Source organism: Osmerus eperlanus, chromosome 2 (assembly GCF_963692335.1).
Source record: "Osmerus eperlanus chromosome 2, fOsmEpe2.1, whole genome shotgun sequence".
NCBI lineage: Eukaryota > Metazoa > Chordata > Actinopteri > Osmeriformes > Osmeridae > Osmerus > Osmerus eperlanus.
The window spans coordinates 13,191,118-13,205,840 of record NC_085019.1 but is presented as its reverse complement, the minus strand read 5'-3'; the positions used below and the strand labels follow the sequence as shown (position 1 = coordinate 13,205,840).

At 42.0% G+C, this 14,723-nt stretch overlaps 1 long non-coding RNA gene across 1 annotated transcript in view; it reads right to left on the bottom strand.

Moving 5' to 3' along the window:
- LOC134013527 (uncharacterized) overlaps window positions 1–14,723 on the bottom strand; it is a 229,552-nt gene that overhangs the window by 80,474 nt on the left and 134,355 nt on the right. The window lies entirely within an intron of this gene.

The following is a 14,723-nucleotide window of genomic DNA, read 5'->3' as shown; positions in this document are numbered from 1 at the left end:
TCAAAAACCTTTGAAAGCCTACTCCTTCTACAATCTTTGTCAAATCTTCTTCAAAATTACCAGATATGCTCTTCAGACCAAGCCGCACAAAAGTTATGGTAGAGCATTTTGATACCTACAACCGTTTGTCCGTGACAGCCAATCAAAATCAGCAGAAAAGCCGCCAAACAGGAAGTGAAGTCATATCTCAGCAGTTGTTTGAGGCAGTGAAACTAAATTTGGTACGCCGCCTCGGAACCTTATTCTGAGGATGTCCTCCAAAAATTGTGTCATGTGACTAAAAGGGGGCGTGGCCGGAAGCATAAACGTGTTTTGGCTAATAATTGTTGAAGTTTTTACCTTAATAAAGTAATTTATTTGTCTCTTGATGTCGTGTGAGATATCAAGCCTGACCATTGATAACTTTTCATAATAACCGAATTGACGCGGCCGCCATTTTGGATTTCATGGAAAAGTGTAAAAACCTTTTGCACGCCCCAATTTTTGTCCAATGTTTACCAAATTTGGCAAAGATGATCTTTAGACCCAGTTTCACAAAAGCAATCAGATGAATTTTCAATTTTCAAAAACGTTTGTTCAGGAGAGACGATCAAAAGCGGTGGCGAAGCCGCCAAACGAGGCGCAAGAGCATATCTCAGCAACCATTTGCGCGATTGTCACCAAACTTGGGTTCCATCGTTCCCATGAGGAGCAGAGGAGGCCTGCAGTGTTATACCAGAAAAATAACTTTGAACTCTCAGTACTCTTGAACGCAAACATATATTTCAACCAAACTTGGTGTGTTGCATGAGTGCAACAGGTTGTTGTGACTTAATTGTTGCACAAGTGCTATGGAGGCCATGTCCTGCTCTGGACTGCTTGGCCCCTCCATTGCTGCTTGCAGCTATATTTATTATTATTCTAGTTCCATGGGAGTCAATGGCAGCCCCTAGAACCCTTGGATAACATTTTGTGAAATTTGGCACACTCATTATATACCTACACCAAGTTTCATGTATCCCATTAGACCACTCTAGCGCCACCAATGGGTCAAAGTTGGACTTATGTTTACACACGCAACTTTTGAACCGTATGACTGATTTTCAAAAATGAGGTACCATTGGATTCCCTGGATCAAGCCGAATTCAATGCACACCATGGCGTCAATTTCCGGTTTATAGATTTTCCGCTATTTCCGGTTTTATCAAAAACCTTTGAAAGCCTACTCCTTCTACAATCTTTGTCAAATCTTCTTCAAAATTACCAGATATGCTCTTCAGACCAAGCCGCACAAAAGTTATGGTAGAGCATTTTGATACCCACAACCGTTTGTCCGTGACAGCCAATCAAAATCAGCAGAAAAGCCACCAAACAGGAAGTGAAGTCATATCTCAGCAGTTGTTTGAGGCAGTGAAACTAAATTTGGTAGGCCGCCTCGGAAACTTATTCTGAGGATGTCCTCCAAAGATTGTGTCATGTGACTAAAAGGGGGCGTGGCCGGAAGCATAAACGTGTTTTGGCTAATAACTGTTGAAGTGTTTACCTTAATAAAGTAATTTCTTTGTCTGTTGATGTCTTGTGAGATATCAAGCCTGACTATTAATAACTTTTCATAAAATTCGAACGGACGTGGCCGCCATTTTGGATTTCATGGAAAAGTATAAAAACCTTTTGCACGCCCCAATTTTTGTCCAATGTTTACCAAATTTGGCAAAGATGATCTTTAGACCCAGTTTCACAAAAGCAATCAGAAGAATTTTCAATTTTCAAAAACGTTTGTTCGGTAGAGACGATAAAAAGCGGTGGCGAAGCCGCCAAACGAGGCGCAAGAGCATATCTCAGCAACCATTTGCGCGATTGTCACCAAACTTGGGTTCCATCGTTCCCATGAGGAGCAGAGGAGGCCTGCAGTGTTATACCAGAAAAATAACTTTGAACTATCAGTACTCTTGAACGCAAACATATATTTCAACCAAACTTGGTGTGTTGCATGAGTGCAACAGGTTGTTGTGACTTAATTGTTGCACAAGTGCTATGGAGGCCATGTCCTGCTCTGGACTGCTTGGCCCCTCCATTGCTGCTTGCAGCTATATTTATTATTATACTTCTTAAGACTGGTTGTCTATGGCAGGCCCTAGAAGCGCTTGGTCGAAAGTTGTGAAATTTGGCACACTCATTAGGGACAGTCCCCTGGTCCAATTCACAAAGTTTCATGTCCCATACTTGGGCACTCTAGCGCCACCAATGGGTCAAAGTTGGACTTGTGTTTACACACGCAACTTTTGAACCGTATGACCCATTTTCAAAAATGAGGTACCATTGGATTCCCTGGACCAAGACGAGTTCAACACACCCTATGGGGTTAATTTCCGGTTATATAAATTTTCCGCTATTTCTGGTTTTATCAAAAACCTTTGAAAGCCTACTCCTTCTACAATCTTTGTCAAATCTTCTTCAAAATTACCAGATATGCTCTTCAGACCAAGCCGCACAAAAGTTATGGTAGAGCATTTTGATACCTACAACCGTTTGTCCGTGACAGCCAATCAAAATCAGCAGAAAAGCCGCCAAACAGGAAGTGAAGTCATATCTCAGCAGTTGTTTGAGGCAGTGAAACTAAATTTGGTACGCCGCCTCGGAACCTTATTCTGAGGATGTCCTCCAAAAATTGTGTCATGTGACTAAAAGGGGGCGTGGCCGGAAGCATAAACGTGTTTTGGCTAATAACTGTTGAAGTTTTTACCTTAATAAAGTAATTTATTTGTCTCTTGATGTCGTGTGAGATATCAAGCCTGACCATTGATAACTTTTCATAATAACCGAATTGACGCGGCCGCCATTTTGGATTTCATGGAAAAGTGTAAAAACCTTTTGCACGCCCCAATTTTTGTCCAATGTTTACCAAATTTGGCAAAGATGATCTTTAGACCCAGTTTCACAAAAGCGATCAGATGAATTTTCAATTTTCAAAAACGTTTGTTCAGGAGAGACGATCAAAAGCGGTGGCGAAGCCGCCAAACGAGGCGCAAGAGCATATCTCAGCAACCATTTGCGCGATTGTCACCAAACTTGGGTTCCATCGTTCCCATGAGGAGCAGAGGAGGCCTGCAGTGTTATACCAGAAAAATAACTTTGAACTCTCAGTACTCTTGAACGCAAACATATATTTCAACCAAACTTGGTGTGTTGCATGAGTGCAACAGGTTGTTGTGACTTAATTGTTGCGCAAGTGCTATGGAGGCCATGTCCTGCTCTGGACTGCTTGGCCCCTCCATTGCTGCTTGCAGCTATATTTATTATTATTCTAGTTCCATGGGAGTCAATGGCAGCCCCTAGAACCCTTGGATAACATTTTGTGAAATTTGGCACACTCATTATATACCTACACCAAGTTTCATGTATCCCATTAGACCACTCTAGCGCCACCAATGGGTCAAAGTTGGACTTGTGTTTACACACGCAACTTTTGAACCGTATGACTGATTTTCAAAAATGAGGTACCATTGGATTCCCTGGATCAAGACGAGTTCAACGCACCCTATGACGTAGATTTCCGGTTATATAGATTTTCCGCTATTTCCGGTTGTATCAAAAACCTTTGAAAGCCTACTCCTCCTACAATTTTTGTCATATCTTCTTCAAAATGACCAGAGATGATCTTCAGACCAAGCCTCACAAAAGTTATCCCATGGCGTTTTGATTTTGTAAACCGTTTGTCCGGCACAGCCAATCAAAATCGGCAACAAAGCAACCAAACAGGACGTTTGGTCAAATCTCAGCAAATCTTTGAGATATCAACACCAAACTTGGTATGTCACGTGGAAGACACTACAACATGTTACCATGTGCAAAGGCAACTTCATACCTCTAAAAATGATTGATAAAAAGCAAATCGAATTTATCGCTAATGCTAAAATAATGCTTTACACATCCGCCGGCCAAAAACTGATACTCTGATTCAATCACTAGTTCATATGAAGACTCTTGAGAATGTTGAGTACACAAATCTGAGAAAAAGTTGACTGTAACATGAAAACTCGATTTTTAGTGAATATTTGAAACATGCATGCTTGGCTAATTTCTAGGGCTGTTTCCCCAAATCCTCTCTCCCTTTGCTCCTGTGCGCGCGTGCTCCACATTCTCACACACACAAGGGGCCAGAGCCCCTTGACACACGCATGCTTTATTGAAATTGTGTGCTGACCAAGCCCCCACCCTCGTTTTTTAGCCCATGTTTCATTTCGCTTCCAATCGCAGCTCGCCGTTACGAATATAAATTCTTTTTCGGCGGCCATTGTTGTTTTCAACTGGAGTCCCGTGAAAGCCGTGTTGGAGGCAGCCACTTTTGGTAAGTCCTGTTTTTACACATTTTAAGATAGAATTAATGATTGGGTTTGTGAAAGTACACTACTCTTGAATTATGGTGAAGGTTTAGCACTTTTAAACCTTTTAGATCGTGATTCTGAAGTGACGGAAAACCGAACTCGAAAAGTAGCTACTGTAGCTCTAGCTTTTTTCCTCTGTGTTTTTAATTAGTGAGTCATTTTGAATCTCGGCGAATTGTTCATCAAAAAGGTCGAGGAGAGCAGCCTTTAGGAGAAAAAGTAATTCCCCACAGACCTGTCGGCTCATAATTTTGATTTGGAGCGTGAAAGTCTTAGTAAAAAGCCTATGCGGCAGGGAGACCGCATAGGCGGCAGCCATTCCTTGGGCGCGTCATGTTCATAAGTTCAACCTTTTTACAGTTACGTGTACACGTAAAAGGTCGAGGAGGGAAGCCGTTAGGAGATGTGGGAATTGTGCTTTTAGCCAGATGCTCCGATTATTTTTGTGATTTGTGGACTTGCAATTGGAGTGATACTGCGTCCCGGGGGTACATTGTTTTGACGTTAGCCTCAGAGTCAGGATCGGCTCGCCCACTGGCAGTGTGTAAACAATTTTGTATTTCACTCAATTCTACTCCAAAAACCTCAGGGAGGACATCTTTTTGTAGACTAGGGCCTGCTAAAGATAGCCAGTACATCTGATTTTTCAAGGCGAGCCTGTTTCATTCGTCATATGCCCTGAGAAAGCGACCTACGTTAGCCAGGCTAGTTTAGCCAATTTCAGTAAGTCAGGCTATTTAAAGGTCTCTGACAGTCAGAATCACTGTTTACAGGCAAAGGTCGAGCTGGTCTTTTGTCAGATGTGTATATATTGACCAGTTTAGAGGTAAAAACTCTTGCCAGAGCCTGGAATCGAACCCGTGTTTTGAGTGACTTTGCATGGGACATTTGACAACCTCAAGAAAAGGCTCTTGTCTTCATTTGCAATGCACCTAGACCATAAGGGGCAATGCTGGGGCCACTTGTAATGTTAGAAAGGCCAGGTACATTAAACATTATTGCTGTCATATACCATGTTCCTTTGATTAAACGCTGCAGCGTTTATTACACAATGATCATTTGTGGTGCAGCGTTTGATAATAAAAAAATAAGAAAAATTGTAGTGCAAAAAGATATTTCAAGGACAGTTCAGCATCCAGGTGGCATGTGGGTAAAAACGATCCCTGTATCTGCTGGTACAAGTCCTTATGCTCTTCTATCGCCATCCAGAAGGCAGGAGGGAGAAAAGACTGTGGCAGGGATGACTAGGGTCAAAAAATGATTCACTTGGCCTTTCTCCTGCAGTGCTGGCTGTAAAGGTCCTGAATGCAGTCCTTGTAATACGCTGTGCAGATTTGACCACTCTTGTAGTGTCTTCCTGTCCTAGGCAGTGCTGTTGCCAAACCATGTTGTAATGCCACCAGTCAGTATGCTCTCAATGGTCCAGTGGTAAAAATTGGTCAGTATAGTGCAATCCGTGTCAAGTTTCCGCTGTCACCGCAGAAAAAAGAGCCTCTGTTTCGCTGTCCTTGTAACCACACCAATATGGTGGTCCAACTCAGGTCCTCGCTGAAGTTGATACCAAAAAATCAGAAACTTTTGACTCTCCACAGCTGTGCCCTCGATGTGAATGGGTGCATGTTCTCCCTGCAGCCGCCTGTAGTCCACTATCAACTCCTTGGTTTTTGCTACATTGAGCAACAGGCTGTTATGCTGACACCAGGATGTCATTGTTGCCACCTCTGCTCTGTAGGCAGACTCATCACCATTCTTGATGCAGCCGATAATGGTGGTGTCATCAGCAAACTTAATGATGGTGTTGGAGCTGTTAGTGGCTGCACAATCATAGGTGAACAGAGTACAACAGTGGGCTTAACACACAACCCTGTGGGGCACCAGTGCTGAGTGTTAGACTGGTTGAGGTGATGTTACCTAGCCGTACTGCCTGTTGCCTGTCTGTCAGGAAGTTCAATATCCAGCTGCACATGGAAGGACTGATGTTCAGGTCCTGTAGTTTCATGATGAACCTGGATGGTACTATGGTGTTGAAGGCGGAGCTGAAGTCAATGAAGAGCATCCGCACGTATATGTTGTTCTGATCCAGGTGAAAGAGAGCAGTGTTCAAGGCCAAAGCTACAGCATCATCTGTAGACCTGTTCGGCCTATATGCAAACTGGAGTAGGTCTAATGCAGGTGACAGGCAGGATGTAATGTGGTCTTTGACTAACCTCTCAAAGCATTGACAACAGAAGTGAGTACAACATGGCGGTAATCATTGAGACAGCTCACTGATGGTTTCTTAGGGACTGGGATGATGGTGGCCCCCTTGAAGCTATTGGGGACGACATACTGCGACAGGGAGAGGTTAAAGATGTCAGTGAACACCCCTGCCAGATCAGGAGCACAGGCCTTGAGAACACAGCCAGGGATGTTGTCAGGTCCTGGAGCTTTATGCACATTCACTCTAAGTGATAAGTTTAAGGTTGTTATAGAGGTTGTTAGAAATCTAAGGAAACCTCTATTCCCTTGTGTACACTACAGCATCCAGCAAACAAAGTATGTTGTTTTGTGTCTGTATTTTACTTTGGTGAACGTTATTTACATGCTGCACATGTCATTGTATGTTCATATTAAGCTAATGTGGTCTTTATTTTCTCATTACAGCGTGAGTTTAGTTTTAACGTTGGATTTGGAGAAGAAGCTTCAAATAAACCTGTAGCAAGTAAGACACTTGTGCCTGCCAGTGCTTCATGGGAATTATAGTACACTACACTTGTGAATTACTTGTGTAATAAATACTGTGTTTTAATTTAAACCAATTAAATAACCGTTTTCAGATTTTTGGGGGGAGGCGTTTAATCGAGGGTGCCATTTATTACATAATGTTCATTTTTGGTGCAGCGTTTATTCCAGGGCAACGTATAATCAAATAAAAACTGTAGTTTTCTTCCCAGCATTGCAAACACTAGCAGGCAAAAGCAGTGGTGCCCAGATATGTTTCATAGGACTGGCAAAAAAGAGAAGCACAAAGGTACAACATCCTCCCACTACCATTATCTCAAATTCACTCTCCTGAGTTTCCTCTATGTATATCCGTAACTGCTATAGTATGGGCCTATATGAAAGTTTCAAAGAAAAAGTGTAATAATGCAGAATACAGGAAAGGAACAGTGTGCTGGTGTGGAAAGTCCCCACAAACTGCAGAATGGCCAGAAAATATTAGATTTTACATTAGATAGTATCAAGGCCCAATTGCAAAAGAGGTCCAAAGGATATTTACAATTGTAGTAGGCCATTAATATGTTCAGGGGTGTAATTTGTTGGATAAGAAGACCCACCCCCAACTCCAGAGTTGATGTTATCTTTACATATAGATAGACATTAGCTCTACCGTGGCTCTACCGTGGTCCAGTTGCCCGCATGACTCTTGTCAGTTATCGAAGCCCACATGGTTTTTTAATTTTCAAAACCGTTTGCCCGGTACAGACAATCAAAATGTGCCGTTAAGCCAAGAAACAGGAAGTTGGGTCGTATCTCAGCAAATCTTTGATGGATTCACACCAAACTTGGCCACCTCATTGCTGCTTGCAGCTATATTTGGATTTGTTCAGATTTGGTATCCCATTGGTAAGTCTGCAGCATGGATTTTTCTATACAGTGACAATTTGTGAAGAATATACATTTTTCAATGGTTCGCAATGTTTTGGAGGAATCCGCCATTGCTGCTTGCAGCTATATTTGGTGGCCAAGCCGCGAAGCGGCGAAGCCACTTAAGTGTTTCTACCTTTTCTTATTAGGGGCCAAGCGCTTGGTCGAAAGTTGTGAAATTTGGCACACTCATTGGGGACAGTCCCCTGGTCCAATTCACAAAGTTTCATGTCCCATACTCGGGAACTCTAGCGCCACCAATGGGTCAAAGTTGGACTTGTGTTTACACACGCAACTTTTGAACCGTATGACCCATTTTCAAAAATGAGGTACCATTGGATTCCCTGGACGAAGACGAGTTCAACGCACCCTATGGGGTCAATTTCCGGTTATATAGATTTTCCGCTATTTCCGGTTTTATCAAAAACCTTTGAAAGCCTACTCCTCCTACAATCTTTGTCAAATATTCTTCAAAATTACCAGATATGCTCTTCAGACCAAGCCGCACAAAAGTTATGGTAGGGCATTTTGATCCCCACAACCGTTTGTCCGTGACAGCCAATCAAAATCAGCAGAAAAGCCACCAAACAGGAAGTGAAGTCATATCTCAGCAGTTGTTTGAGGCAGTGAAACTAAATTTGGTACGCCGCCTCGGAACCTTATTCTGAGGATGTCCTCCAAAGATTGTGTCATGTGACTAAAAGGTGGCGAGGCCGGAAGCATAAACGTGTTTTGGCTAATAACTGTTGAAGTGTGTACCTTAATAAAGTAATTTCTTTGTCTCTTGATGTCTTGTGAGATATCAAGCCTGACTATTAATAACTTTTCATAAAATTCGACTGGACGTGGCCGCCATTTTGGATTTCATGGAAAAGTGTAAAAACCTCTTGCACGCCCCAATTTTTGTCCAATGTTTACCAAATTTGGCAAAGATGATCTTTAGACCCAGTTTCACAAAAGCAATCAGATGAATTTTCAATTTTCAAAAACGTTTGTTCGGTAGAGACGATAAAAAGCGGTGGCGAAGCCGCCAAACGAGGCGCAAGAGCATATCTCAGCAACCATTTGCGCGATTGTCACCAAACTTGGGTTCCATCGTTCCCATGAGGAGCAGAGGAGGCCTGCAGTGTTATACCAGAAAAATAACTTTGAACTCTCAGTACTCTTGAACGCAAACATATATTTCAAACCAAACTTGGTGTGTTGCATGAGTGCAACAGGTTGTTGTGACTTAATTGTTGCACAAGTGCTATGGAGGCCATGTCCTGCTCTGGACTGCTTGGCCCCTCCATTGCTGCTTGCAGCTATATTTGGTGGCCAAGCCGCGAAGCGGCGAAGCCACTTAAGTGTTTCTACCTTTTCTTATTAGGGTTCCTCCGGTAGGAGAACCCTATTGTTATTGGTGGTATTATTATTTTTTACCCATGGGAGTCAATGGCAGCCCCTAGACCAGTACCGTAAAAAGTTGTGAAATTTGGCATGTTGAAACTGCAGACCATTAGTAACTACCATACCAAACATGGGCCATGTGAGACAATAGGTGGCGCTACAGGCCACGCCCCAATATGTCAATTTTCAAATTGATGCCATTTGCAGGCCATAAGTCCCAAAATTCTGAAATTCATTACATATGCCTTATTTCTCATGAGGAATAAAAAAGCCTCAAGAAGCTATAACGGCCACCATATTGGATTTGTCTGTACAATAAAGATTAAGGAAACGCGTTTTTTCCCTACTCCTCCTACATTTTTGGTCGAATTTTCTTCAAAATTGCCATAGATGATATCCAGACTGAGCCTCACAAAAGTTATCGTAGGGATTTCTGATTTTCAAAACCGTTTGTCCGGTAGAGCCAATCAAAATCTGCAACAAAGCAACCAAACAGGACGTTTGGTCAAATCTCAGCAAATCTTTGAGATATCAACACCAAACTTGGTATGTCACGTGGAAGACACTACAACATGTTACCATGTGCAAAGGCAACTTCATACCTCTAAAAATGATTGATATAAAGCAAATTGAATTTATTGCTAATGCTAAAATAATGCTTTACACATCCGCCGGCCAAAAACTGATACTCTGATTCAATCACTAGTTCATATGAAGACTCTTGAGAATGTTGAGTACACAAATCTGAGAAAAAGTTGACTGTAACATGAAAACTCGATTTTTAGTGAATATTTGAAACATGCATGCTTGGCTAATTTCTAGGGCTGTTTCCCCAAATCCTCTCTCCCTTTGCTCCTGTGCGCGCGTGCTCCACATTCTCTCACACACAAGGGGCCAGAGCCCCTTGACACACGCATGCTTTCTTGAAAATGTGTGCTGACCAAGCCCCCACTCTCGTTTTTTAGCCCCTGTTTCATTTCGCTTCCAATCGCAGCTCGCTGTTACGAATACAAATTATTTTTCGGCGGCCATTGTTGTTTCCCGTGTCCCGTGAAAGTCGTCTCCCGTGAAAGCCGTGTTGGAGGCAGCCACTTTCGGTAAGTACTGGTTTTACACATTTTAAGCTAGAATTAATGATTGGGTTTGTGAAAGTACACTACTCTTGAATTATGGTGAAGGTTTAGCACTTTTAGACCTTATAGATCGTGATTCTGAAGTGACGGAAAACCAAACTCGAAAAGTAGCTACTGTAGCTCTAGCTTTTTTCCTCTGTGTTTTTAATTAGTGAGTCATTTTGCATCTCGGCGAATTGTTCATCAAAAAGGTCGAGGAGAGCAGCCTTTAGGAGAAAAAGCAATTCCCCACAGACCTGTCGGCTCATAATGGTGATTTTTGGCGTGAAAGTCTTTGTAATAAGCCTATGCGGCAGGGAGACTTTTTCAAGGCGAGCCTGTTTCATTCGTCATGCCCTGAGAAAGCGACCTACGTTAGCCAGGCTAGTTTTGCCAATTTCGGTAAGTCAGGCTATTTAAAGGTCTCTTACAGTCAGAATCACTGTTTACAAGCAAAGGTCGAGCTGGTCTTTTGTCAGATGTGTATATATTGACCAGTTTAGAGGTAAATACTCTTGCCAGAGCCTGGAATCGAACCTGTGTTTTGAGTGACTGCATGGGTCTCCATGACGTCAACACATTTGGATTCAAGTTCAAGTAATGACACTGCATTTCACAGTCAAAACTGAAGTCTGTATCAAGTGTAGATGGGAAAAGCTTCATTTTTCACAACTGACATGGACCCTTTCTTCACTTTGACAGGTCTGGAGGGTCATGCAGAGGCCTGCTCAACAGAGTTCAACAGAGGATGCAACAGACTCGAGGATGGTGAGATCCACACAGACCCCTTGCTGGACTACCCCTCTCTAGCTGGACAGCTTCTCTTCAGCCCTGACCCCAGAACAGCTTGATCCAGCTGGCCTGCCTGCCTGCAGGCCCTGCTTGCCCCTGCCTGCCAGCCCTCCAGAGACAGTCACCCCACAGACACAGTAGCTCTGCAGCCTGCTTTTTTGAGGACATTGATGAAAAAGGACAAGCCAGCATTACTTTGATGAAAGTCTAAATGTTTAATCCTTTCCATGTGCCAGTATGCCAAGCTGCTGACTTTGTGTCTTAACCCTTGTGTTATCTTCGGGTCATTCTGACCCATCAGTCATTGTGACCCACCGTTGTATTGCGACAACTTTACCGCATTTAAAAACAAAGTGAAGCATTTTCTTTTAACCGGTGGGCTGTCTCAGACCCCCCACATTGCGAAGGTTAAAAGAAAATTATTTTAATTTGTTTTTGTATTGGGTAAAATTGAGTAAACACAACGATGGTTCGTTATGAACCTTTGGGTCATGTGACCCGAAGGCAGCACAAGGGTTAAGTGATGAAACTAGTTCAAGTGATAGACTTTTGACCTGAATCCAATGATTATTCATCTGAATAAAAACCACTCAAGAGAAGTACTGCTTTTTGGAGCATTTGTGCTCCACATCAGTACATCTCACACATTTGCCTTTGTTTCCATGGGATTCATGGAATTGTTAGTTTCTGCTCCACCATTTCCACCCTAGTGTAATAATAAGTATAATTTAGGACAGCAATTACATTTTTGTGTTATCCTTCCGCATTACACACATTTAGTCAATGTTCTTAAACTCAACCGATTATTGTCATTTTACCATACTGTTCATATTGAACAGACATCAGTGTTTACTTGGAAAGATGACTGTATATTTCCACTTTTGATTTGTATTTCCATCGTAAGTTTGGTCTTTAATTTCATTTGGAAGTGGTATTAAAAGGTCTTACATTTAACTTGTTTATACCTGTAGACACCCTGTGAAGCCCCCACTGCAGAGACAGTTGGTGACAGAGAGGTGCAGACATTAAGTTAAACATGCCTTAAGAATAGAGTAACAAATAGAGACTAAATGTGTAAATGGCTGTTGAAACTGAGTTGGTGCATGTCAGTTTAGGCAAAGGTAACCTTTTAAACCTCTAGGTTTAAAACAAATTCAGATTTGATTGGAACTCTCTTTTATACATTTATAGTTGGATTTGACATTTAATTCATTTAGCAAGTTGTTTAACTCAAACAACCATAACACGGTACATATGGTATACAATGCTGCAGTCAGATTTGGCGAAATTGTTAGCTTGGATGTTATCTTTACATATAGATGGGGTCTTGTTGATGCGCACGCAGCTTCAAGGCAGAAAGACGCGTTCCATTTCACTTTTACTGTACCTACACCTTTAATGTTCCCGCCATCCCCCCATTTCTGAATAAAGTTCGACTGATCTGATTTGTTGATTTCTGTTGCTATGAAAACCAGTTTAGCCAAGCTAACTAACATTGTTTTTAGCTAGCTTGCATTACCATTCAATTGCTAACAAAACATTAGTAAAAATAGCTTGCTAATCGGGCAGAACTTGAACTCGGGCAGGAGACTCTGAGACCTCAGCGCACCACTAGCATCTCGTCATATCACGCAGTCGGAGCACAGCTAGATAATCAGCGTCAGCGCTCTTGGGTACCCAGCATGCAGTGCGGCATGTTAAAAAAACAACAGCTACGCAAGGGATTTCAGTTGTTGTGTTCGTTCAGTTAGATGTTTGTAATGTTATTGGCCGGGTTTCCCAGATTCGTTAACCCTTTGACGCGTACGAACACACCGGTGTGTTGAGTCCTGGCTGGTCCCTGGAGCGTACCAACACACCGGTGTGTTGGAACGCGTCCTTTAGAATGTCCAGTTTGGCTTATTACGTAACAATAAACTCTTCAGCATTAGCCTACGCGTATGTTATAAACATGAATCTCAATTTACTGTATATTTTGAGAAAGTTTACCTTTATTATCCATAAGAAAACGTTCAAACAATTTAGTTTAGCTAATGTTAGCTAACAGCTAACCAAAAATAACTCACGCTTTACTCACGCCACCTAGTAAACCATAATATTATCCGTTTTCCTTGACTTGGCTATCGCTTTCAACAGATTTTACTATTGTACAACCAACCAGAGATCGAAATAATAGATATACGTTCACAAATATGCATCTAAAACATCTGACATTCGTCTGTCTTTCGTCTCGTTTTGAGCTACTAGAGGCCATCTTTGACTTTTTTGTCTTCCGGCAACAAATATGACCCTTGATGATGTACCCCTTGACCCCGTACACCTCAGTATTTTCTCGTGAGAAGATTAGGTCATCTCGTTGACCATTTGACACCCACAATGCAGAGTACTGATCAAAACAAAAAACATGGCAGCCTACATTATCGTCATTAGCCAAGTTAGCTTCTCGAAAGCTACACTACGATAATATATCATATCAATTCACTGTGGATTCACCTGTGTGAATATTTAAAAATCGGAACAGTAATGACAGTACTAAGTTATTTTAATAAATATTTTAATAAGTTAAAAAGCCCACACCAACACGTTTCTTAATTTTTAACACGTATCCTTTTACTCATTTCAGGTAGCTAATTACATGTCCAGGAAAGGGTACAATCTCGTCATTGTCACGTTACATATCAATGAATATCATTAGCACACAGCTATAAAAAATATCACATCAAAATTATTTAAAACCTTGACACTGTGTAGGGGTAGGCAAAGCTTCCGTCAACATATCGGCAAAAAGGTACAGCATGTTTGAGTTGTGTGATGTACTGGCTATGTTTAGGACATGATCCTTTACACAGGATCCACTATGGACATCCAGGATCATGAAGGGCTTGGGATTTCTGGATCTGTTGTCATGACAAGTCAACTGGTATTTATTGTCATCATATACTTACAGTACACAATGAAACAAAACAACATTCTTCCAGGACCTAGACATAACCTAGACAACTACAACAACTGTGTGGAATTAGGTCAATAAAATTGGTCCAATAAGACAAGATGACATTTGTGACAAATGCCTCAAAACACCAAGAAGTGGGGATACTGTGAATGTAAACAAGTAAGCTAGTGCAAGGGAAACTGAATGTAAACATAACATACTAATACCATAATACATGGACATCAGTTATTGAGGTAGCAGCAATATGCAAAAATATTGAGTTTGATGATGTACAGGAGCGTGTGGGGTGCATGGGTTTGTCCACAATGCGTGTGGGTTTGGGGATGCAGCATTTGGTATAGATGTTTGTGAGGGAGGGCAGAGAGATCCTGACTATCTTCTCAGCTGTCCTCACTGTCCTCTGCAGGCCGTGATGCAGCTCCTTGGGATGCTCTCTACAGTCCCTCTATGCAATGTGGTGATGATGTGGGATGGGAGATGGGCTTT